Source organism: Podarcis filfolensis (genome assembly GCF_964270895.1).
Source record: "Podarcis filfolensis genome assembly, chromosome: 4".
NCBI classification, from domain to species: domain Eukaryota; kingdom Metazoa; phylum Chordata; class Lepidosauria; order Squamata; family Lacertidae; genus Podarcis; species Podarcis filfolensis.
Genome location: NC_139607.1, coordinates 19689523 through 19715500, shown reverse-complemented (window position 1 = coordinate 19715500; position 25978 = coordinate 19689523). Strand labels below are relative to the sequence as shown.

The 25978-nt window shown below is 41.9% G+C and overlaps 1 long non-coding RNA gene across 2 annotated transcripts in view; it reads right to left on the bottom strand.

The window, feature by feature from the left end:
• Nucleotides 1-2722: 2722 nt before the first annotated feature.
• Nucleotides 2723-25978, bottom strand: part of LOC310761292 — an 83429-nt gene continuing 60173 nt past the window's right edge. The window contains exons 5-6 of one of the 2 annotated variants that reach the window (XR_014547339.1): nucleotides 24193-24303; nucleotides 2723-2899 (exon numbers count right to left, since the gene is read on the bottom strand). This is a non-coding gene — a long non-coding RNA (uncharacterized lncRNA). Of the gene's footprint in view, nucleotides 2900-14460; nucleotides 16011-24192; nucleotides 24304-25978 lie in introns of those variants that run through there. The other variant, XR_014547340.1, reaches the window with a different exon arrangement.

Sequence of the window (25978 nt, the reverse complement as noted above, 5' to 3'; positions counted from 1 at the left end):
GCTACACAGGGCCATATGAGCAGAGTTTCACAAATATAGCAGCATAAACAATTAAAAATTAAGCTCTAGCGCAGGGGCCATGCTAATCTTCTCTGTATCGTTCCAATTTTAGTATATGTGCTATGGAAAATTGGAAAAGTGGTATTATACCGACAAAAACAGAGTGGCTTGCCAAATTATTGGAGTATTACAATATATCTAAAACAATGGAAGAAATTGGAAGGATCTCAAAAGAGAAGATAGACAGGGACTGGAAGGTGTTTAAAGGATACTTGCAAAAGCATATTGAAAAATCAGAACTCCTATTAGAATAAACAAGTTCCGTTTTAAATACTGAAATACTAAATAAGATGGATAACAGTGTGTAACAGAAAAAGAAGGTTAAAGGTGTGTGAAAGAAAGTAATAAAAGTGGAAAGAAATTGCAATTGAGTAGATTGGAAGTCTAACACAAAGGTGGGGTGAGGGGTGGTGGATGGTGAAGGAAAAAGGAATTATCTGTGGGATTGAGTGTAGGTATGTTTGAACATTTTTAAGGATTGTATGAAATGTACGTTTGTGTGCTTGTATATTCGCAATATGTGTGTACTAATGCTGAATTATTTTAATAATAAAAACTTTTCCAAAAAAAAGCTCTAAAAAAGACAATGTAAAAACACACAATGAACGTAAAAAGTAGGGCGTCATGTGTCCATCTATCAAAACCTTTCCTTAACCCTTTCTTAACATTAAAAACCATGAGTGTAGATCTGCCTCTAGTTTCAAAATCTGGTCAGGTTAGCTGTGAAGCTCGCCTGGTGGTTTTGGGTCAGTTGTGCTGAACCTCCCTTACAGAGCTGTTGTCATGAAGAAACCCCATTTATACTGTCCCAAGCTCATTGGAATTGGATGCAGATACAAATTTGATCATTGGCTCTGTAACTAGAAGCCGAGTTAGTGGTAAATCAAACTTTATTACTGATGAAGCCTGCACAAAGTAGCAGATGATTCTTCCAACCAGGCCACAACACTTGAGTCAGGTCTCCGGCGGGGCTGGCATCCTGGGTCATAGCTTATTCTCTTAAAGGGTCCACATGCCTGGTGTTTAGTTGATAATGCTGGTTCCATCACCCTCTGTTGCTCAAAAGCCACCTAGTTCTTCAAGATTCTCCACCCATTCTTCCCCACTGCTTCTTGCACTTGTTGCAGTCTGCAGAACGCTTGCACTATGTCATTCTGCTTCCTTCTTTGAAAGCCCTCCTCAAACTGCTTTTCCATGGCACAAGCGCAATAGCATATAGGCAAAATAAATATACAATGAATGAATGAATATCAGTTAGGTCCCAGGCTCATAATCCATTGTTGGCTAATCAATAAAATAGCCATTTCTTTCTTTCATTATGGAGTGAATATAGACCTTCCAAGTTTCCCTATTTCCCCAGGGACAGTTCTAGGTTTACAGAAGCCATCCTGGTTTCTGATTTGATGCTGAAATGTCCCTATTTTCATCAGAGAAATATTGGAGGGTATGAAGTTATGCGACCCCCAAGCCAAGGAGATAAGTAACGATACAACCTTTAGAAGACATCTGAAGGCAGCCCTGTATAGGAAAGGGTTTTTTAAAAAATGTTTTATTACATTTTTATATACAGTGATACCTCGGGTTAAGTACTTAATTCGTTCCGGAGGTCTGTTCTTAACCTGAAACTGTTCTTAACCTGAAGCACCACTTTAGCTAATGGAGCTTCCTGCTGCTGCTGCACCGCTGGAGCACAATTTCTGTTCTCATCCTGAAGCAGAGTTCTTAACCCAAGGTACTATTTCTGGGTTAGCGGAGTCTGTAAGCTGAAGCGTATGTCACCTGAAGTGTATGTAACCTGAGGTACCACTGTATGTTGGAAGCTTCCCAGAGTGGCTGGGGCAACCCAGTCAGATAGATGGAGTGTAAATAATAAAATTATTATTATTATTTATTCTGGAATAGGATGTCCTTATTTTCATCAGAGAAAGGTTGGAGGGTATGGCATGTTTCCTCTGACAGTGGAGGTGGAACATAAGGCATCATGCCTGGTAGCCATTGATAGAATTATCCTCCATGATATATTTTCATTAACTATTGTGGACCTTAGCCACTGATACAGCCTTATCCTCCACGAATTTATCTAATCTTCTTTATAAAGATTTGTACCAGTGAGGGGTGTGAGAGAAGATGGCCACACTGAGTTTTATTCTGATCCTAATCCCATCTGCTGAGGAGAGAAATCAACACAAAGACCTCCCTAGAGAATAGCATGCCATGCTCCTATAATTGGATACACCTTGACTTTTGAGTTGTAGGACAATATTTACTCTGTTGGGGCAACACTCTGTGTCCTACCTCTATTTATAAATTCCGTAAAACCTTGCTGAATAGGTAGAGCTCTCCTTCTCCTTTCCACCCCTCCTCCAGCCCAGGCTCCTGCTCCACTCACAGCTTTTAAACAGGAAGGAAGTATCATTTGCTTCTCCCAGCACAAAGAGAGCTCTGAGCATCTAATTGCAGCTTTCTGTTAGCAAATGGAACTGGCAAATCACTCCCCCCCTAGCTAAAAGGTACATGCCAAACTCTCTTACAGGCTCCGGTTTGGAAAGAAAGGGAGAGGAAGAAAGGGGAAAGGAACCCCCACCCTCGGGAGGGGGGAAAATCTGCTTTTTAAATTATTCCACTGCTTTGCAGAGAGGAAGTATTAATTACATGACTGCAAAATGTAGATCAGGGTGGGATTTAATTACAGGGCAGGCTTTGTGTCTGTTGTCCGACCAAATTCGACAGGAAGTGTTCCCGATGCCAGCAGTTTCAGGTGTTTTGTAGCCTATTTTATTCTCTCGTTCTCACCAGGTCTGAAAGGTAGATCAGGTGACTCTGTCTGTTGCCCCATTGTCTGCAAATCCACAAAGCTTCCATTACCCACAGGGCAAGTACACCATTCCTTTTTCTTTTTTTAACAAGGCAAGAAGTTTCAACATTTTATTTTTTTTATAGGCAGCATAATGTGATTCCAAATCCATTCTGGGTTCTCTCCCCCGCTTTCTCATCTCCCCGCCTTCTCGTTAAAATAAGATGCATGACCCCCCCCCCCATTGCTTTCGGCACAAGGCATGCCTGCAAATATGTACTTCATTTGTTTGCCTAACACCTTATGGCTGCCTGCCTGTTCTTTTATCGTGAATGGGAAGTGTTTTTCAATAGCCAACAAACCGATTGTTCTCGATTTATTTCCAGCTGGTGGGGTGGTGTTTTATGTTCCTTTTTCTTTTTTGAAATCCACTGACTGATTTTGGTGAATTTTAAATTGCTTAAAAAATACATTATGTCCTTTATTTATTTAGATCAGGGTTTCCCAAAAACTTGGATCGCCAGCTGTTTTTGGACTATAACCTCCATCTAGCAGGACTAATGGTCAGGGATGAGGGGAACTGTAATCCAAAAACAACTGGAGACCCAACTTAGGGAAACCCTGATTTAGATACATAGTGTGCCTTAAGGTAGACAACAGAAGAAAGATCCTGCATCAAAACAGTACTACAGTGGTACCTTGGATTAAGTACTTAATTCGTTTCAGAGGTCCGTACTTAACCCAAAACTATTCTTAACCTGAAGCACTACTTTAGCTAACGGGGTCTCCTGCTGCCACCGCGCTGCCACCACACAATTTCTGTTCTCATCCTGAAGCAAAGTTCTTAACCTGAAGCACTATTTCTGGGTTAGTGGAGTCGGTAACCTGAAGCGTATGTAACCTGAAGTGTATGTAACCCGAGGTACCACTGTAATTGAAAATTCATCATCTTTCCCTGGCTTACTTCTGAACCCCAAAAGTACAGACCAACCAGGTATGTCATACAGTGCTTCCAGAAGATGCTCAGGCTAGCACTTTGGTGAATCAATAGCAGATGGAATACCCACAGTGCACCTGTTCACAAGTGGCAGAAGCTAGAAATGCAACTGGAAATCAAGCTTCTTATGCGGTCACCAAAACCCGATATGGCACCATCTCAAAGGCTCAAAAGTGCTCTAATCACTGGTGGGTTGCTTACTTAAGGTTTTTCTTAAAGGAGAGAACAAGATTTGACTGAATTTGTCAGGATGGTGGAGCTCTCCTAACTCCTAGGGTGGGTGGATCTACACACAGGGGGGGGAATCGCTATAAATAACTCAGAAATTAAACCATTATAACGAGAGAGAGGACAAAAACACTATGGAAAATCGCAATTATATATTTTTGCTCTCCAGCACTATCTGGAGATGGCATCACACAGTGATAAGATCAGATATGCTGCCTTCTCTCTGACAGTTTACAGGCAAAGAACAAGTAGAGGCATATCTCCATCCTAAATGCTGCAGTGCTTAGTGCTAAGACAGGAGATAAGAGACCCCTCGTCTCTGATCTTAGCACTTCATGCTTACATCAGAGATCACAGATCTCTATGCCTGATGTCATATGACATCAGCTGATTGATAGATGCATAGGAGCTAAGTCCTAGGGGCCAAGTTTCCTTTGCCCTCCCAAGTTGATGCGCATTGTCATTCAAATGGTTTGTCCATGCCACGTCATGTGATCGATTGTGCTGGGTGGGGCTTGCCTGCCCTCCCAATATTTTATTTAAGTTGGCAGCCCTGGAGAGGTGGGTGTGGTTTGTTTCTTGGTTTTACTGCTTTATCTTTTGTAAACTGCTTTGAGGTTTTGTTCATAATCAAGTGGTGTTTTAAATTTATGAACAGACAAACAAACAAATGGTTTGTGGGGAGGGCCGGATTTGGATTTGATGAAGCCCATAGCTACTGAAGGTAATGGTGCCCTTTATATGTCCAGCTGTCCTTTGTCAACAACCAATTGTCGCTGTTTTTTGTTGTTGAATATAGGCTATAGGGTCATTTATAGACCTGTTGTTGTTTAGTCGTTTAGTCGTGTCCGACTCTTCGTGACCCCATGGACCAGAGCACGCCAGGTACTTCTGTCTTCCACTTCCTCCCGCAGTTTGGTCAAACTCATGCTGGTAGCTTCGAGAACACTGTCCAACCATCTCGTCCTCTGTCGTCCCCTTCTCCTTGTGCTCTCCATCTTTCCCAACATCAGGGTCTTTTCCAGGGAGTCTTCTCTTCTCATGAGGTGGCCAAAGTATTGGAGCCTCAGCTTCAGGATCTGTCCTTCCAGTGAGCACTCAGGGGTGATTTCCTTCAGAATGTATAGGTTTGATCTTCTTGCAGTCCATGGGACTCTCAAGAGTCTCCGCCAGCACCATAATTCAAAAGCATCAATTCTTTGGCGATCAGCCTTCTTTATGATCCAGCTCTCACTGGACCTAATAGGTATCTAAAGCCATTTGCAATTGTTGCTGTATGTAGGTTTTTATTTGTTTTTTATCTTATATTTTGGAAATATACATCCAGGTTATTTTTCTTTAATTTTTTTGGGGGGGCCCAAGAGAGTGGGGCCCTAAGTGATCGCTTGTTTAGCTTATATGTAAATCTGGCACTGCTTGGGGGCCAAATATAGGCCATAGATTTCCCATCCCTGACACAGGCCTCTGGTTTGATCCAACAGGGCTCTCCTATGCACTCTGCCTGATACCTGAGGACAGATACGGCAGTGAATTTCTCTTCTGGAATCAGCTCTCTCTGCACGCCAGGTTGTGACCTTGTTTGTTTTGTAATAGCGTGTGTACATCACAAATCTCTCTTTCTGTCTTCTCCTTGAAGCAGTCTTTGATGTCTATTCCCCCCCACTGCCCCTCCCGAAAGTAGCTATGTTAGCAACTTTTGCAACCCCGGTGGGGGTTTTATTAAAGTGTCAGGATAGCCTGATAATGGAACGGTAATGTAGAAGAGACCATTAGCAAAATGTGAAGGGATACATGTAGCTTTCAGTCCTCCTAACAAAGGCAACCTTGTGTAGAATGCAAACGAAACCTAATGCCTACAAAGTGCCTGAGGTTTTTTATTATTATTTAAAAAAACCCATTTACTGGCTGACATTAGACAGTGACCCACTATGGAACAACTGATTATTAACTGAATGGGTAATTCAAAATATGTTGAGGTAGGCTCAATTCAGTTCCCAATGGAGTATCCATACTGTACATCTTTCACTATGATGTTTTCCCTCCCTCTGTCTCTTTCTCTCTCTCTTGCGTGTTTGTCAGTGTCCCTCTGTCTTCAGCGGCAGCCAGGCAACAATCTTTGTGCCTGAATAATTTTGATTTCATGTTTGTGCATGTGTAGGGAGAAAGGTATTTCAACAAGAAAAGTCATGCCTATATAGCAGCTCTTCTGTATAAGAGAAACGAGCATTTGTCCCTTCAAAGGTCACATGCTGATTTCACATTTACATTTAAAATAAAAAAATTAAAAAATACAACAGCAATGCAAGCAAGAAAATAAACAACACATCACACAAATCCATACGTTGAGCGAAAACGGGTGTCAAACGTGACAAAGTTCAAGGCTCACTTGTAATGGGAGGAGCAGAAATCAAGGCTGAAACTTGTTAAGAGGTGTTGCTATTCTTAAAGATAATTATTTCCCTTTGACACTACTCTTGACTGAATATGGATAGCTTGATCATTCTACAAATCCTGCAGGGAAGGGGACAGAGGGAGCTGAGCAAGTCAATTCCTCCTCTCTCTTCCCTGCACCCCCCTCCCAGGTCACGCTAACATTTCATCATATGAGCCAACTCTAAGGGGCTGTGGGTTCTTGGTCACCCACCATAATATAATTGTGGGGCTGGGCACCTACAAAATCAATGAGTAAAGCCGGCAGGTGGCAGCAGCACTGCCTCTGAGAAAGAAGCAGTTCATCTCCACCCTCTGCAGCCAATGAACAAGGCACCTTTTGGGGGGGTGGGGGGTGGGGGGCTCGGACGCCGAGGCAGAGTCTCTCTGCCTCTGAGTCTGAACCCTTCCCCGTGGAAAAGGGTGCCTTGCTGGCTGCAGAGAGAAGAAGGAAGATATACAGTGGTACCTTGGTTCTCAAACTTAATCCATTCTGGAAGTCCATTCCAAAACCAAAGCGTTCCAAAACCAAGGTGAGCTTTCCCATAGAAGGTAATGCAAAATGGATGAATCCATTCCGGACTTTTAAAAACAACCCCCAAAACAGCAATTTAATATGAATTTTACGATCTAACGAGACCATTGATCCATAAAATGAAAGCAATAAACAATGTACTGCAGTCACACAATCAATCAATCAGTAGCTGAACTGGGTTCTGCACAGTCACAAAAACAGAACAAAAAAGCCGCAAAAACAAAAACGCAAAATATATAGCAGAAACAGACACTCAAATCGGAAGTGTGGCACTCAAAACGGAAGCGAAACACTCAAAACGGAGCATGTTCAGCTTCCGAAAAAAGTTCACAAACCGGAACAGTTACTTCCGGGTTTGCAGTGTTTGGGTTCCAAGTTGTTTGAGTACCAAGGTGTTTGAGAACCAAGATGCCACTGTATACAATCTGAGTCTACGATGGAGGGATTCACAGCATCAGCGACTCCAAAAGGTCTTGCTTCACCCATAGTCACAGCCTTGGGTGCAAGCAGAAAATGGGTATGGCTTTTTCTTTGGCTTCCCAGCCTGCTGTTTTACATTTTCAGCTTCTAGTGTCTCTCTCACATCACTCAACTCTCAACTCTGGCCTTTGTCTTTCTAAATATAGTACCAGCCAGTTGAGGAAAGAGGACACACCCATTTCTCCTCTGGAGCTGAACCACTTCCCTTGTTTCCTTGTGTCCGGGCGAAAATCGGGAAAATATCAGATTTCCCACCAAAATAGCTTTTTTTAAGATTTTGCCCCCAAAGTGCAACTTTGGGCAGAACTATGAAAGGTCCTCTGAAAAAGCTCAACAACTTTGCTACCCCCAAAAAACTTTGCCAAGAAAAACAACAACTTTTCTGTCCGGATTTTCACTGTTTGAAATATGGCAACCCTAGTATTGCTCCAATCTGAAGGCAGAAGTTTACTTTCTTCGATGGCACGTAATGGCAGCAGGATGGAAGATCCCCTTCCCTGATAGATCAGTGGACAGGATGGGAATAATTGTGTATATGCACACTAGATCTGAATGTTTTCAGGGAGTGTAGATCATGTATTTGGTTGTTGTTGCAACTCAAAGGGAATTGAGCCAGGTTGTTATACAAATTCCATTGAAATGAATGGAAAATGTGTTGTAGCATGGGCAGATTGAATTTTTGCCATGTAACATGTGGGTGGAAAACTGATGTAAGGCATGTAAGCTGAAAACACCATTTTACACCACTTTCTCACACAAGATCTATCTATACACAGGGCAGAAGGCTCCAGTAAGGCAATAAATGCAATGGAAATGGTCATAAACGAACTCTCTTTACGAGCTTATTAAAACCTTCACAATGTCGAAGATTAATGTTACGGGTTGAGAGGAGATATTTAATTGGTGTCAATTAATTTCCACTGCAAGACATCTTCTAAGGAGATAAACCCATTATTTTCAGAGCATTTCAACTCAATGCCACCTCCGTCCCCCAACATACATAGCTGTATGACAGTAAAGGAGAACTGCAGTCCTTAAAGTTGCTTAAACATAGTTTTCTATCATAGTTCTGTGGAATGTACACTGAGTTACTCACTAAAGAGGAAAGTAGCCAGAGAACACTTTTGGCTATGTCACATGGGCAAGGAAAAACATGTTTCATTCGCTGTTTCATTCTAAATCAGTCCATAGGTATTTATTTAATTGCATTTCTAAAAATATCTAAAGACTGCCCACACATATAAAATATCAATGTGATGCACAAGAAACTACACAAATGCAATAAAGCATAAAATACCATTAAAAACTGTTATGTACTGAGTTGAATAGGATCCAAAAAGCAGCAGTCTGATTGGTCCTAGAACAATAGGGTCCAGAATGCAGCAGTATTATTGGTCCGCAGGAGCCACCCAATCCAGCTCCAGGTGGAAGTGAATCCACAACCTGATTGGCCTACAGGAGAATCCCAGAATTAGCCAATCACGTGCGACCCATTGTGTAAATAATGTATATAAAGCAGATATTTGGGGGGAACTTCCATTCCTCACTACTATGAGCTTAATAAAGAGCATGAAATCCACACTCGACTCCGAGTATATTTCAAAAACAGTACAAAGTCATCAGAATAATGGCTGGCTCATCTTGAAAAGATTAAACAACTGGCTAGGCCCAACTAAGTTCTTCTTTTTCTTCTTTTCTTCCCATCTTTTTCTTCTCTTACTCCCTTTCTCCTCTCTTCCCTCCTGCCTTTATCGTTTATTTTTCACCCCTTAGTTTACGCAAGTATGCCTTATTTACTGTGCGCAGGAATATGAAGGGGGTTGTGGGAGGAAGAGGGAGGGTGGAATGGGAAAGAAGGAAAATTGGGTGGAATTGCACAGTTGAGTCTTTGTAAGATTTGGAGGGGGGAACAGAAATAAACTGTTAATAATAATTTTTAAAGTCATTTGGTTACTCAAGGCTACAGGTGCTTTTGGTGGTCTTTAAAGGTCCTTGTTTATTGATAAATATGCAACAACTATTTAATTGTTTCAGGGCAATTGCTCAGGGAAAATGTTGATCACAAATCTGAAGGTGGCAGTTGCACATTTTCTGAGAACTTAGAGCATGAACTAATAATGAGCTAATAATCATGTATTCCCCAAACATGCAAGAAATTTCTCTCTGGAAATGCAAAGGGCTGCTGTCTAATGCTAGGAGCAAAGATGGACAACTGCTTTTCTAGAGCCTCTTGCCGGCAGTATCAAGGATTGAATTTAATGATCCATATCTGAAAGGGTTGGAGCTAAAGCTGACAGGGTCAAAACTAATTTTCCATGTGATATACAGATTTGATATGACTGTACTGAACCATAGAAAGAAGGACCTGTTTGACGTCCCTCAGACAAGATGTTCAAACTTACTGTTCTTTTTGATGCTTGGAGTCTAACCATGGCCCTTTCCTGATTACATTCTAACAGCATTTCTGTATTTACTTACACAGGAGTAAGTAATGTTGACTTCAGTAAGGCTTGCTTTTGAGTGGAACAGGATTTCACCACCAGCCTCTGACAGCCACACTGCCCGTTTGATACGGTTCATGTCTACTCAGAAGCAAGTTCTATTGGTTTCAAGGGGGCTTACTCCCAGGCAAGTTGCTATAAGATGGCAAGCATGGCCAATGGCCAAGGATGATTGTAGTCACGGCTTTTTTAAAAGCCAGATCTTGGTGGACCTCAGTTCCAGCACCTCTCAGGTGGATTCTGGCACCTCTCAGGTGGGCAGTATTGCCATTATAACAGAACAGGTGAATTCTGGCACCTCTGTTTTTCTAGAAAAATAACATTGATTGGAGTTGTAGTTGAGAAATATCTGTCAGTCCAAAGTTGATTCAGCAGGAAAAGATAGGTTAATTAATAATAATAATAATAATAATAATAATAATAATAATAATAATTTTTTATTTATATTCCGCCCTTCCCAGTTCAAAAACTGGTCTCAGGGCAGCTAACAACAAATTTAAAACACTTAATTATAAAAGCAGCATAAAAACCTGAATAACAATAAAATTCAAAAATCAATTTAGGGGAAATAAGCATTAGATAATCTCCAGGGCTAGCTGGCTGAATTGGTCCTACTTGGGCCAGTGAGGAGGCCAGGGGAGAATTAGCTGTGGGGTCTCAGAACGGGTGATCTTCATAAAAGGGGAGGGGAAGGGAAGAGAAGGGAAATAAAAGATCAGGCTGAATTCAAATTAAAGGCCAGGAATAGCTCTGTCTTACAGGCCTGACGGAAGGAGGTTAAATCCTAAAGGGCCCTAGTCTCATGGGACAGAGCATTCCACCAGGTCGGAGCCATCACTGAAAAGGCCCTGACCCTGGTGGAGGATAGTCTGACTTCCTTAGGGCCTGGGACCTCTAAACTATGGTTATTCATGGACCTTAAGGTCCTCTGCGGGGCATACCAGGAAAGGTTGCACTAATGGTGCACAAAGAAGGGAAACACATATTTGGTAGAGCAGATAAAGGAGACATTTGCTTATTTGATTGATATTTATTTATTTATATACTGCTTGCTTGCCCAAATGACTTCTAAGCTTTTGACAAGTGTGAAGACAATCGTAAAAAAATATAATGGCACATCATTTTAAAAGAGAGAACGTTAAAAACATCCATAATTGAAACGTACAATAAAACAAGCCCATTAAAACAGTGAAAACAGCAATTAAAACAATTAGATCAGGAGGCGCGAGTCAGAAGAGCAGGGGAACACTTGTCTAAACAAGTGTGTCATGAAGAGCCAGCAGAAGGCCAAGACCAATGGAGCCTCACCTATTTCCGCAGGGAGAGCATTCAGGAAGACTGGTGCTACTTGTGAAAAAGCCCGCCTCTCTATTACAACCTGATAATCATCAACCCATTGGCAAAACTACGGTAATCAGGTTCCGTTTGTTGATCTGAATGCCTTTTGTCGGGCATGGGTTGGTTTCCAAAATAAATGCTTCACATTTGCTGGTTTGCTCTCCCATTTTCTAAACTTTTTATTTCACACAGGACTATTGCAAAATGCATAAAACTCATACATTCGCAACAGACGCAGAATGTCATGATGCCAAAACAGATGCAGAATGTGCACACAAGTTCATAGCAACTTGTAACTACATTAGATTAAAAAAAAGTTAAACACAATCTCTTTGAGACGATACCAGACAGGCCTTTCAAGCATTAATGCTCACCTAAAAAAACGTATCTTGTAAGTTTCACCCCCTGCCCCTTCTCTTGTAAGCATCACTTCTAGAAAACATTGAGAAATTGAGCCCATACAGAGATGGTCAGGCTACATCCCCAAATAATCTTAGCACGGATGTTGCAAGGTACTTAGATGACTTGGGGCATAGGTCTATGGTACAAATTTGCATATGATAATTCATACGCATAGAAACGTCTGGGAAATTAAGATAATGGATGGGCTCACCAGTACTGAACTTTGCAGTACTCCTAGCAACTCTGCAGACAAAGATTTTGTTTTTAAAAAAGTTTTAGAAGGGGTGGAGGGGCAGGAAATCTGGGACCAGCCACTACACACCTGAGTTTTGGATCCTCTGGGCCAACTCCTAACAATGTCCTTGAAGCTTCATTGTCTCTAGCATCCTGTCAAGTGAGAAGATTTCACCGACAGACATGGTAAAAAATGTAATAGGATCTATGGTCAAATGCAGGGGCAGCAAACTTTTTCAGCCATGGGCTGGTCCACCGTCCCTCAGACCGTGGGGGGAGGGCGGACTATATTTTGGGAGAAAAAAAATGAATGAATTCCTATGCCCCACAAATAACCCAGAGATGCATATTAAATAAAAGCACACATTCTACTCATGTGAAAACACGCTGATTCCCGGACCGTCCACAGGCCGGATTGAGAAGGCGATTGGGCCGTATCCGGCCCACGAGCCTTAGATTGCCTACCCCTGGTCAAATGGCTGTCTGGATACATAATAGGGCATAAAATTTCTAACAGCAATGCCTATGCATCCTATGCATTTTTGTGGGACATGGGTGGCGCTGTGGGTTAAACCACAGAGCCTAGGACTTGCCGATCAGAAGGTCAGCAGTTCGAATCCCCGCAATGGGGTGAGCTCCCGTTGCTTGGTCCCTGCTCCTGCCAACCTAGCAGTTCGAAAGCACATCAAAGTGCAAGTAGATAAATAGGTACTGCTCCGGCGGGAAGGTAAATGGGGTTTTGTGTGCTGCTCTGGTCCACCAGAAGTGGCTTAGTCATGCTGGCCACATGACCCAGAAGCTGTACGCCGGCTCCCTCGGTCAATAAAGCAAGATGAGACCGCAACCCCAGAGTCGGTCACGACTGGACCTAGTGGTCAGGGGTCCCTTTACCCTTTACTATGCATCCTTTTATGTCATCATTCTTCCCAGTCCAGATATTTATTGGCTACAGAGATCTCATTTATGCTACTTGTTTGCTGTTGCTGTTGCTGTTGGCACCTATCTGGCTAGAGAGATAATGGAGTGTGCCTCTGGGGGTGAAGTCAAACTTCTGCGTTAGCAGCACCTAAGTGACTTCTTTGGGGCACATCGGGGCAGTGTGTATGAAGGTCCTGGGCTGCTCAGATGCCAATATCCACCTCTTGGCCTTGCTGATGTGGCCCAAAGGAAAGCAGAGCGACATGTTTGGCTCTAGCTTGGTTGTAGGAGTTGCCAGAAGGAGGTGTACAAGGAACCATCCAGTTGTCTTAGGTACTTCACTCCATATTTGTATAGAGTTAACCCCTTAGCCCTTTCTCCTCGTGAAGATATTCCGCAAGGCAGCAGAGGTTTAGGATCAGAGTTTTTCTTCTCCTAGATAGGCTACCTTCCTAGGTTGATGAGCCCCATCTGCCCCTCACTTCCCTTTACAGCAGAGCAGATACCACTTCCTAGTTTCTTTTCCTCTTTTCTGTATTTGAAGCCCTTTGTGGCTTAGATCTCTTGTATTTACGGGGCTGCCTCTCCTGGTATGCCCCGCAGAGGACCTTAAGGTCCATGAATAACAATAGTTTAGAGGTCCCAGGCCCTAAGGAAGTCAGACTGTCCTCTGACCTGAGGGTATGATTACCTGAGGGTCTCCCATCCTGGTACGGATCAGACCTGCTTCAGCAAAACCATCCTGTGCCAGAGCACACAAAACCTGCATTTACCTTTCCAACACACTTCTTGCCCCCATCCAGGAGCAGCTGTAGTGTTTTGGTGTGAAGAGGGGAGGGAGCATATGAACTGCCTTTAAATCTTTGTCCAACTGCACTGGCTACCAATGAGTTTCCAGGCCCAATTCAAAGTGCTGGTTTTGACCTATACAGTGGTACCTCGGGTTAAGTACTTAATTCGTTCCGGAGGTCCGTTCTTAACCTGAAACTGTTCTTAACCTGAAGCACCACTTTAGCTAACGGGGCCTCTTGTTGCTGCCGCGCCACCAGAGCACAATTTCTGTTCTCATCCTGAAGCAAAGTTCTTAACCTGAAGCACTATTTCTGGGTTAGCGGAGTCTGTAACCTGAAGCGTATGTAACCTGAAGCGTCTGTAACCTGAGGTACCACTGTAAAGCCTTAAATGGCTCAGGATTGCAATACCTCAAGAACTGCCTCTTTCAATATGAACCTACCCGGACCTTAGATCATCTTCTGAGACCCTCCTTCATGTGCCGCCTCCTCAAGAGGTCCAGAGGATGGCAACACGAGAATGGGCCTTCTCTGCAGTGGCTGCCTGTATGTGGAATGCTCTCCCCAGGGAAGTTCGCCTGGTGCCTTCATTATAAACCTTTAGGTGACAGCAAAAACATTCCTTTTTAACCAGGCCCTTGGTTGATTCAATTTACATTCTATGCCCTTTGAAAATGGTTTTTTTTGGGGGGGGCTGCTATTGGGTTGTTGTTTTCATTTTCATTCGGTATTTTGTGGTTTTGTATCTTGATTTTATGCTGTGAACCGCCCTGAGACCCCCGAGTATAGGGCGGTATATAAATTCAATAATGATGATTGTCAGATGGCAAAGGTGGTTGCTCACGAGTAACCAGGCAGGACTCCGACCTGTCTTTTACAGGTTTTATTTAGGTGCAAAACTATTTACAGTGCAGAACCCCAAAGTTCATGTCTGCCTCAATCGCTAGCAGAATCCAGGAGTGCTTGTTTCCTGGATCTCCCACAACATAAAAGTCTTGTTATGCCCAGCCTTTTCCTTTTCCATTGGGCTGTCCTGCTTAATCTACACAGAGGCTGGTGGCAGTTGTCCAGGGATTCAGGCAGAGAAATATCCCAGTCCTACCTGGAGATGCGATAGATTGAACTCCAAACCTTTTGCCCACAAAGCAAACGCTTTGCCACTGAATTATGGCCCTTCCATGAGGGCATGGATAACTTCTATTAGACTTTATAGATGGGAGGGAGGAACCAGACATGTGACTGCTGGATTTGATGGCAGCTACATGTTTATTGTCTCATTTGGCCCTTGGCCCAAAGCACAACTGTTTAATTCCTTTGTGGGGAAAGTTGGAGACTGACAGTACCAGGAAGTTCTCTGAAACCCAACCTCGCTTCATACAAATTGCTCTCCTTCTTCCTTTGTGCTCATTTCGCTCCGTTGCAGCTGTGTTTTGTTCAGGGGTCATTGCATAATTTAATTTGAACACCTCATTGTCAGCAATGATTATAGATTTCAAATATCACAAGAGGAAGCTTCTGATTATGCGAATTGTAAAGGAGACCAAACAAATAAATGCAAAGGGTTGTGGTTTTTTTTACAGTTAATTTTTTTAAGACTAGAGGATTAGTTTCAGCTATTTACATCCCCAGTGAGTTAAGCAAACTATCCTGTTGTGGCAAGATTTTTTTCTATTTTTTTTTTTAACAGAAGATGAAGTATTTTCCTGATGGGCCATTAGCAAAAGGCAAGCATGAGCTTCCATTCATCATTCTTCTCAAATATGTGGACCTGTTTTTCATCAACAGCTGTTGGCATGCAAACCAGGGCAGTTGAACTATCTTTTCACCATGTGCAGAAGGTGCGAGCGGCAAACAAGCTCATTAAATGTCTGTTTCCGGAGTGAAGACAAAAGTCGTATGAAAGCAGGGGAGGTTGTGGCGGGTAGGGGGGGAGAGGTGGAAGTTGTAAAACAATTCAGGGCTATTACATTATTTTTTGTAGAGGGAAAAGAAAGTCTTAAAGTGTGATGAAAAAATATTGATTTCATTTTATGTGCAGCTAATGAGATGGCCCGAAAGGCATTGCTCGCCAGAAAACATTTGCTTTTTCAACTCTCCCTAGATTATATTGCATATTATAAACAGATGACATCTTTTATTTGTAACTTTTTTTTTTTAAGAACTCACAAAAGCCATTGAAAGTTGCTCCAATGTGTCATGGTACAGGGCCTTGTGCAGATCAGCATCTGTTATAGTTGAGTTTTCCTGATGCACTTTCAACCAAGCCCAAAGTATGCATGTCAAAACCATGCCAGGTTCAGCTCTGCAAAAGTGTGCCAAGAAATACGTTAGAGTTCAGTGCTACAGACTACGGTCACCTGTAATGTTTCCCGTTGCTCTATGCAAGGGGTGGGGAATCTTTTGCACTCCAGTTGTTGCTGAACTACAACTCCCATCATCATTGACTCTGGGCCAAGCTGCTGGCTGGGGCTGAAGCAAGGTGGTGTCTAACAATGACTGGAAGGTCACAGGTTCCCTACCCCTGCTATAAATGCACAAAACCTGCAGTCTGGTGTTTTTTTTTAATTTTTAAAATGCAAAATTATAACAAGACATATTATCCAAAAACATATCACCCTTGTCCCCCCCATTTTTCCTCCCCCCCACCCCCCCCGACTTCCCTCAGTTCCAGTCTTTGGTTTCTCTAAGAATGCTGTTTTCTGCATGTTACAAAGTTGTATAGATCCTCAAACTATTTAGCTGATTATTATCAATAAAAAGTTTGTGAATGTTTATTCAAAACCTGCCAAGGAGTCCAGTTCGCTTTGCTGCTTCTTCAGATACTTTGTAAAGGGTTCCCATTCATCCTTAAAGTCACAGTTATCCTTGTCCCGTAGCTTATATGTCAGTTTTGCCAGTTCTGCATAGTCCATCGATTTTTCTTGCCATGATTCTTTAGTTGGGGTTTCTTCAGTCTTCCATCCTTGTGCTACCAGAACTCTCGCGGCCCAGTCTGGTTTTGCACAAGACAGATGTGCCGATTCCAAGTTGAAAATGCCATTCCGAGTTGAAAATGTTTCTTAATTCCCATTTCTATGATCTCACACCCAGTTATTGCTGTGGAAATGCTTCCCGATACAGTTCCCTTTGAACTGTACATCTGAGACTGAATAAGTTCAAATGTTGCATTTCTAAGAGGGATTGCAGTGTGAGAATCACTCACCAACAGACGTACGGTTCTCCCTCCCCAACCACTCACCACCACCATCATGAGTGACTATGTCAGCTTTCTTAAGTGTTAATAACAGCAACGACAACAACTTTAATATTTATACCCTGCCCATCTGACTGGGTTTCCCAACCACTCTGGGTGCCTTACAGGATCTCTAAAAGCATAATAAAAACATCAAGCATTAAAAACCTTCCGATACAGGGCTGCCTTCAAATGTCTTCTAAAGGTCAGATAGTTATCTCCTTGACATCTGAAGGGAGGGCATTCCACAGGGAGGGCACCACTACCGAGAAGGCCCTCTGCCTGGTTCCCTGTAACCTCACTTCTCGCAGTGAGGGAACTGCCAGAAGGCCCTTGGAGCTGGACCTCAGTGTCCTGGCTGAACGATGGGGGTGGAGACGCTCCTTCAGGTATATAGCAATGAAGCTGAAGCTCAAAAGATTCAGGGCAAACAAAAGAATGCACTTTTTCACGCAGCACACAGTAACTTGCTCCCACAAGAGGCCACAATGTCCACCAACTTGGATAGCTATAAAACAAGATGAGACACATTCATGGAGGATAAGGCTGTGATGACGACTAGGTATAAGAGAGAAATTTGATTCAGCTCACATTTAAAGGCAAATCAATCAATTGCTCACATTCGGAAACAATTTGAGAACCCAAACACAGCCGTGCTCCAAAATTCACACTGGTTTGAATTTTGCGATGCAGTTCTTCAAATAAGGAATGTTTACAAAAAGGCACACATTAAAAGGGAGGGGGAGAGAAAGGTGCCCAACAATGAATATATTTTGAACAAGATGAACAAAATTTTAATATAAGTGAAGCTTTATACTGAGTTTCCTCCAGCTAGGAAGAGTGAGCCATTTGATATGATTAAAATTGAGTCTTGGACCACTGGATCTGTTTGCTTTATGTTAACGTAGCACAAAACATAAGGTAACTAAACAATAAGAGGGCTTCAGCGCTGTGTTTGTGATAGCACGTCCTGGCATAATGATTCTGCCACCTGCATATTTTAAACCGACGTGGCCAACCTCTAGGTTACCTTAATATTTACCCACCAGATGGGCCCTGCGTGAATTCCTGGGGCTGCAAGAGCCCACAGCAGGTGATGCACAGAAAATCTGCTCTGCAGGATCTTCTCAACAGGAGTTGCCCAAGAGCAAAATGGAGCATAACCGAAAGGTCAAAGGGCATATTCTAGGTACTTACATCTGGCCATGTTGTCCGAGCCCTATGATGATGCCTAGAATGCTTTAACACAGTTCATTGGGTGATTGATCCAAGATGAAGGTAGTTGTGGAGAAGTTTCTTTACTCACGTTTTAGGTGGTTTGCTGATGCACGTTGGGGTACAAGTTGTATATCCTAATCTAATTTGAACAAAGAGGCTCAGGCCTTTGGCTTAAAAAAGACAGCTTGGAGTTGGGCTCTGAAATGTTACATATAGTAATGGAGACTTTGTGACTGATATTGTTTTCAGCTATCAGAGAAAAGAGAACAATTTTGATAGAGTACCCTTCCATTGTATGATACCTATATTTGGACAGTGCTAAATGCTGCTGTTTCCCTGAGCTTTTGCTGATGCTTCCTTCTTGTTCATGAATGGTGACAATGTTTTCTCCATGATGGTGAGATGTATTGTTTTTCCAGATAAATGATAATATTTATTTGTACAATAACATCTGCAAATATCATGCAAGACCGTGTCCTCTTTGGCGGTGCCTAAGAATGTTGAATGTGTGCTAAATAAGGAAATATATATATATATATATATATAAAACCACAGTAAAACCTATGAATGTGTACATGCACAATAGGGGTGCTTGTGATCTAAGCGACATTTTCTGTTTAAATTGAATGTTATGTTTGATCTCTCCTGTTGCTTTGACTACGACAATAAAGTCCAATGGGCCCCAGAAATCCCATATAGATGCCTGAGCTATAAGAATCTTAAGCAAACAGACAAATGAAAATTGATCTTGAACATTTTTCACCGTGGATTCAAGTTTTTACAAACCATTGTTCCAGAGTATTAGGATTCTGGGTTGATGGTGCTGTGGAGTTCAGCTAGCTCCAACTATTACGAGGAAGCTGACCTTGTAAAAAGCCTCTGGAATCTTCTACCATTGGTGGAAATGGAATGCACGTAACATCAGTTTATGTGCTAAATCACGAGACTTTGGAGAAATGGAAGTGGTGAAATTAGTAATAAAATAAAATAAATGCTACATTTAAAAGACCAAATTTATTGTAGATTATTCTGTTGCCAGTATATGAAAGAAAATGAACAAATATCCCCAAATTGCTTTCTAATCATTTAGATGAAATGCAGTCTACCAGCTTTAAAGCAGTTGGCTAGCTTCTAGGTTGCTGAGTGGCTGAGTATTTCTTTCTTAACAAATAAATCTGAGTTTGTTTGATGAATTAATGCTCAGTTATAGTGGGGCGCCTGTCTCATAAATGACCATTAAGTGATGTCCGGAATACTGGATGCATTCGGCAAGGCAGCTGTAATTTATGTAATGATTCAACACATTTCACATCCTACCTTGATACAATTAGGATAGGAAAAGCTTTCCTGCTGACATTAACAGATGTTGTTGGAGATTGTTTTGCTGCACTCAGACCGGAGGTAATAATCAGTGAATGAAATTGCTTCTCCACAATGCAGACATTCACTCTGCCAGTCAAGGACTGGACAAAATATGTGAAAAGGTCCTGCAGTAGATGTCAGCATTCACTGAAAAAAACTTAATGTTATTCAGTTTGTTCCAAACTTTTAAATAAATAACCAGGTTCCTTGGTGTTACTTACCCTAATCGCTGTGATCATTACATATCGACAACAACAAACATCAATAAAACAATGTAAGCTAGTGTTTGCATATTTTCCTGAAATAGTAGAAAGGTATGTGTGTCTTTGGGGAGGGAGATTTTTACAGGATTCTTGTGAAAATAAATTATTGCTGAGTTATGGGGTGTTTTTCTCATATATACAGACTGGGAACTCGATTTTCTGTGTTCTATTCCTTACTAGTGATGGATGAACCTGACAGATTTGGTTTCTCTCATTTCCCCACTCCCACCCCAAAAATAAGCTCAGGTCTCCATATTTCAACACCAGTTTGTGATATATTTTTTTTAAAGTTCTCATGAACATTTGTTGGCATGTTTGTGTGAATTTCCCCCAATAGATACTTATTTATTTTGCACTCCTTATTTCATTGGAGAATTGCATTGCGAAATTTGGGGAAGTGCGAATTTTGAAGGACAGCTGTGTTTTGGTTTGGATATTGCTTTGGATAGGGTGAAGTAGGCAGGTTCACACCGGAATGCAAACTGAACCAAATTTCTTCCCCATCCCTAGTCTATATGTAATCAACCCTGCCCTGCCCCTCCTCCAAACACCCTAGCATCATTGACACGCCAGAAGGAAGTATCAGCAAGATTGGGGTGAACTTCATTGTTTGGAGAAGTAAAAAAGGAACTTTTTCTAAGGGAGGAAGCAGTCCAAAGGCTAACCCCAACATACTCGTCATTAGAACGATGGAAAACTGATTTGGAGGGAGTAGTTGAAAATCTGAAAAGGAGCGTTCTAGAGTGCAATGTTTTGTTCTAGGTCCTCCTTGTATCTCTCAGTGTACATATATGTGGGTAGAGCAGGAGGGAACAGGCAAGCTTCCACACCTGAAGATGTCCAAAATATCGAAGTTGGGCATGCAAAAGTGGTAGACCACAATCACAATACACCTCTTCCATTGGAATGGCTGTTAAAACCAACGGACGTAGCTGAGATGGAGAACTCAATGTATTAGATGAACCAATGGTGTGTGTGTGTGTGTATAAATTAAATTTCCTCTTTTATAACAAATTACAAATAACAATTGTCCAATTTTACATTTTTCATCCCCACCCCCCAGTGACTTCCCTCATCTTCCCTTTCTGGTTTGTTACAAAAGTTGTTATCTTCTGCATGTTAATATACATAAAATGTCATTACATTATCTTCCTCCATGTTTTAATTAAACAAAATTGTGGTGTTTATTCAAAACCTGCCAGTGAGTCCAATTCTTTATGTTGTTTTTGTAAATAAATTGTAAAAGATTCCCATTCATATTTAAAGTCCTTTTTATGCAATTTATCTGTTAACTTTGCTAATTCTGCATAGTTCATCAATTTTTCTTGCCATTGTTCTTTTGTTGGTACTTCTTCTTTCTTCCAACCTTGAGCTAATAAAATTATTGCTGCTGTTGTAGCATACATAAATATTTTCCATTTTTCTTTCGGCAGTTCTTGACCTGAAATGCCTAGCAAAAAGGCTTCTGGTTTTCTTTTTGTTTTGTTTTTTTACAAATGTTATTTTAAACATTTTTTTTCCAATTCATTATATATCATTTCCCAAATTTTTTAAACAATTTTACATTCCCACCACATGTGATAAAATGTGCCTTCCTTTTTTTTACATTTCCAACACTTTTTTGATCCTAGATGAACCAATGGTCTTACTCAGCTTAAGGCAGTTCCCTATGTTCCCTAACGGAGGACCTTAACATATAGAATTACAGTGGTACCTCGGGTTAAGTACTTAATTCGTTCCGGAGGTCCGTTCTTAAACTGAAACTGTTCTTAACCTGAAGCACCACTTAAGCTAATGGGGCCTCCTGCTTCCACCACGCCACTGGAGCACAATTTCTGTTCTTATCCTGAAGCAAAGTTCTTAACCCGAGGTACTATTTCTGGGTTAGAGAAGTCTGTAACCTGAAGCGTCTGTAATCTGAAGCGTCTGTAACCCGAGGTACCACTGTATATAGCATAATATCCCTTTCTTCCTCAGACTTCCATGGAAAGTGGAGGAACAACCAGTTCTAGTGCTCTACTCTCATGCTCAGTTGTGATGCAAGCCAGAGCTTCTGGTGCTACCTTTGCAGCTCCGGCAGGGGCACAGCAACTCTCATGATACAAACCTGATGCTAGAAGGGAACCTGTTTTCTCATTTCGCTCAGCTGTACCTGGCCTGCACCCTGAGCACAGTCGCTTACTATGTGTAGTGGTAGGTAAAAGGGAGAGTGGCTGGAGTTGGGTAGATTTATGAAAATATTTACAGTGGTACCTCGGGTTAAGTACTTAATTCATTCTGGTGGCCCGTTCTTAACCTGAAACTGTTCTTAACCTGAAGCACCACTTTAGCTAATGGGGCCTCCTGCTGCTGCTGTGCTGCCGGAGCACGATTTCTGTTCTCATCCTGAAGCAAAGTTCTTAACCCGAGGTACTATTTCTGGGTTAGCGGAGTCTGTAACCTGAAGCGTATGTAACCCAAGGTACCACTGTATATCCCTCCTTTCATTCCCCAAAGCAGCTCACACTTCCCTTAAAAAAGCAATGTAGAATCCATAAAAGTAAATGGGGGGAACGAGTTAAAATCCAGACTATGGATTTTTATTTTTTAAAAAATACAAAATAGAAGGCAAAACTAAATCTAAGGTGCCACAGAACAATATAGGTTGGTGGGAACGTATGGGAATGTCATTAAATGCCATTAAAAGGAAGACAAGTGGGTCTCCTGGGGGTAAGGGATTCTACAACCTTGGTGCCTCAACTTACAAGGCCCTGTAGGAGTGCATGATTTAATCAATTCCAGGCCTAAACGAGGAAGATGTAAAATACGAACAAGAATGAGTGTCCCTGAGTGCAGAATTCATTGCTGAACCACCAAGTACAGAGTCTCTGAACAGCGGGGACTGGGAGAGGGGTTTCCACATCAGAAGAGAGACATATTAAATGAAGCACCTACCCTCCAACATTTCTCCAATGAAAACAGGGACGTCCTATTCCATCATCTGACTGGATTGCCCCAAGTACTCTGGGTAGAGCTTCCAACATATATGAAAACATAATAAAATATCAAACCAAGAAAACTTCCCTATACAGGGCTGCTTTAAGACGGCTCAGGGGTCGGCTAACACCATACCCTCCAATATTTCTCTGATGAAAACAGGGGCATCCTAAGGAAATGAAGGACATTCCAGGATCAAATCAGAAACCAGGATGGCGTCTGTAAATCTGGGCCTGTCCCTGGAAAATAGGAACACTTGGAGGTGCTGTAAGCAAGGCCACAGGCTCCCTTTTTAAAAGCACTGCTGTACTTGTCAACGCAAACTTACTCTATCCATAGTTATCTTTGTTATTTTTTTTTGGGGGGGATGACCCAGAAGGATTCAATTATTAATAAAACTGGGATGGATTAAATTTCTCTAGGCCAAAGGAAATTGGGTCCATCTTCACTTTAGGAATATGAGCCTTTCGTCCATTTACATAGAGCCTTTAGTACTTTTGAATGCCAGGAAGGTGAACCAAGAAGGAGATGCAGAATGGCTTGCTTGGCAATGGTCCTTAATATAAGTAATGACTGCACCCAAAACCCTAGGATTTCCCCCTCTATCTGCTTGTACCTGCTTTTAATAAAGCCTTTCCCCTGCGTAATGAAATGTGAAGGGCTCAACTGTTATATGGATTTTAATTTGGAAGTAGCTGTGGGGAAGGGTGAACCCTAAGATGAATTGGAGGAGGAGGGTTGGTTGGTTTTTTTTTAAGAAATAAAATCTATTGTCCATGCTGACTGTTTTCCTATTCCTTCAGCACATCTGGTTCTCAGTTTAAAGCCGGAAAGTGGAGGGGAACATATAATATTGGCAAGGTATTCTGCCTATAGGGGGAAATAAAGAAAGACACACACATGCAAAAAAAGAAACAAACAAAAACAAAACCTGACATTTTTCTGATGAAGCCCAGTGTCTGTGTAAATCAAGAGTTTCCTGTTGACAAGGAAATATTTCTGGAGTTTGGACAAATGGAAAAGAATATTCCAATTCTGCGGAGTTTATTTATTTATTTATTTTTAACCCTTATCAGCCGGGATAGCAAACATTTTGCAAAACTTAGTTTCTGCAAAACGGTGAGATTTTTCAATATTTGAGTCTGGAGTGGCAGGTATTTGTCCCGGTCTGCCTCCTTGCTGAGTTCCATAAGAGCAATATTAAGTCTGCATTCACATGGCAGCATATTCCGTATCGCCGACAAATCACTAGCTGCTATTTTCGGCATTATATTTGAACTTTCACATGACATAAAGGCCATTTCCAGAAATCTAGACGAATCTAGTGAAAGTGTAGTACTCATTTCCATGCTAATCACTTCCAGAAAAAAATATATCTGTCTGCAACCACATTAAGAAAAGGGGATAAAGTGACAAAATTCAGTGTGACATACCAGCATACCAGTTCTTCTTCTTCTTCTTCTTCTTCTTCTTCTTCTTCTTCTTCTTCTTCTTCTTCTTCTTCTTCTATTTGCATTTCTGGTACATTTCAACAGAAGAAAAAACTGAAAGTAATAAGAAAATCGGAAAAAATGAGCTACATATTACATATTCTCTTACATTCAAAAATACAATCATTGACAGGCTTCTCTTCCTCTCTTACCTTGGTTCCTTTTATATGTCACTTTCTCACACATCTTCTTAGTTTCCCCAATCTTATTCTACCCCTCCCATTAATTTTAGTTCTAACTTACACTGCTGAAAATGCTAACATCTTGCTAGGTTAATTGCATACCAGTTCTTCCTTGCTGTTTGCCATGGTGAATTTCAGGGGGACAGAAACACTTATGCGTGGAAAGGGTGGGGAACAAGTGTGCTGTCCAATGATGTTCATCACTGTGTCACACCACGCTCATTGTTGTGAATGAAATTTCGCATGATAAGCTGGTATATTGGTCAAAAAGTCCCAGTTCCATAATGCAACAGGTATTGCGGTGTGAAAGCAACTTTGGAAAATGGAGTAGAAGTGCTAGCATTATAATCAGGAAATCCACTGCAATATTCCATACCCTCCAACATTTCTCTGATGAAAATAGGGATATCCTATTCAACAACAACAACAATTTTACTATTCATACCCCACCCATCTGACTGGGTTGCCCCAGCCATTCTGGCCGGCTTCCGATATAAATAAAAATATAATAAAACATGAAACATTAAAAAAACTTCCCTATACTTCAGCCTTCAGATGGCCTGGGGGTTTGGATAACTTCATACCCTCCAACATTTCTCTGATGAAAACAGGGATGCCCAGTGCTCAAAAGGGGTACTCTCATTTTCCTACTCATACTGAAATACTGCCCCTCAATGAGGCCAAACTTAGATTCACAAAATGTTTAGGGGTATGTGTACTCCTGCATACCCCCAGGGGGAAAAAGCCCTGGGGGTGCCCTAAGGAAAAGTGGGATATTCCAGGATAAAATCAGAAACTGGGACGGCTTATATAAATCGAGATTGTCCCTGGAAAATAGGGACACTTGGAGGGTCTGATATTGTCAGGGTTCTGTCAGTGGCTCCTGGCTGGTTGCCCAGTAAAGTATAAAGACAAAGAAAAGTTTATTACAGTGGTACCATGGGTTAAGAACTTAATTTGTTTTGGAGGTCCATTCTTAACCTGAAACTGTTCTTAACCTGAAGCACCACTTTAGCTAATGGGGCCTCCCACTGCTGCCACACCACCGCTGCGCGATTTGTGTTCTTAGCAAAGTTCTTAACCTGAGGTACTATTTCTGGGTTAGCGGAGTCTGTAACCTGAAGCATCTGTAACCCAAGGTACCACTGTTCTGTCCTTTTTTATTTCAATCTTTACAGAGAGAGGCTATAGAACCCAGCCTCTTGGATAATGGCGTTGTCCCAAATGAATCTCCACCACCAGTCTCTCCCACTTCCTCATTCGTCAGTCTCATCATTTCTCCTACGGGTGCTGCTACCTGCCCTCTGTCTTTGAGCTCTTTGCTCTCCTACTTTTAAGGTTTGCCAGGTTCTGGGAGTTGGAGGGTCTGGAATGCTTTCTAATGACACTCTGTCCTCTGGGCATTGTTCTGGCTCTTCCATGATTTCCCAGCTTCTCCCCTCATCTGCCTCCGAGCTGTGAGCTCCCTCAACCCCCTGTTGTAAATCTATACTGTCTTCCTCTTCCTCCTCCTTAGAAGGGTCAGGATGGGGAGGCGGTCTCTACTA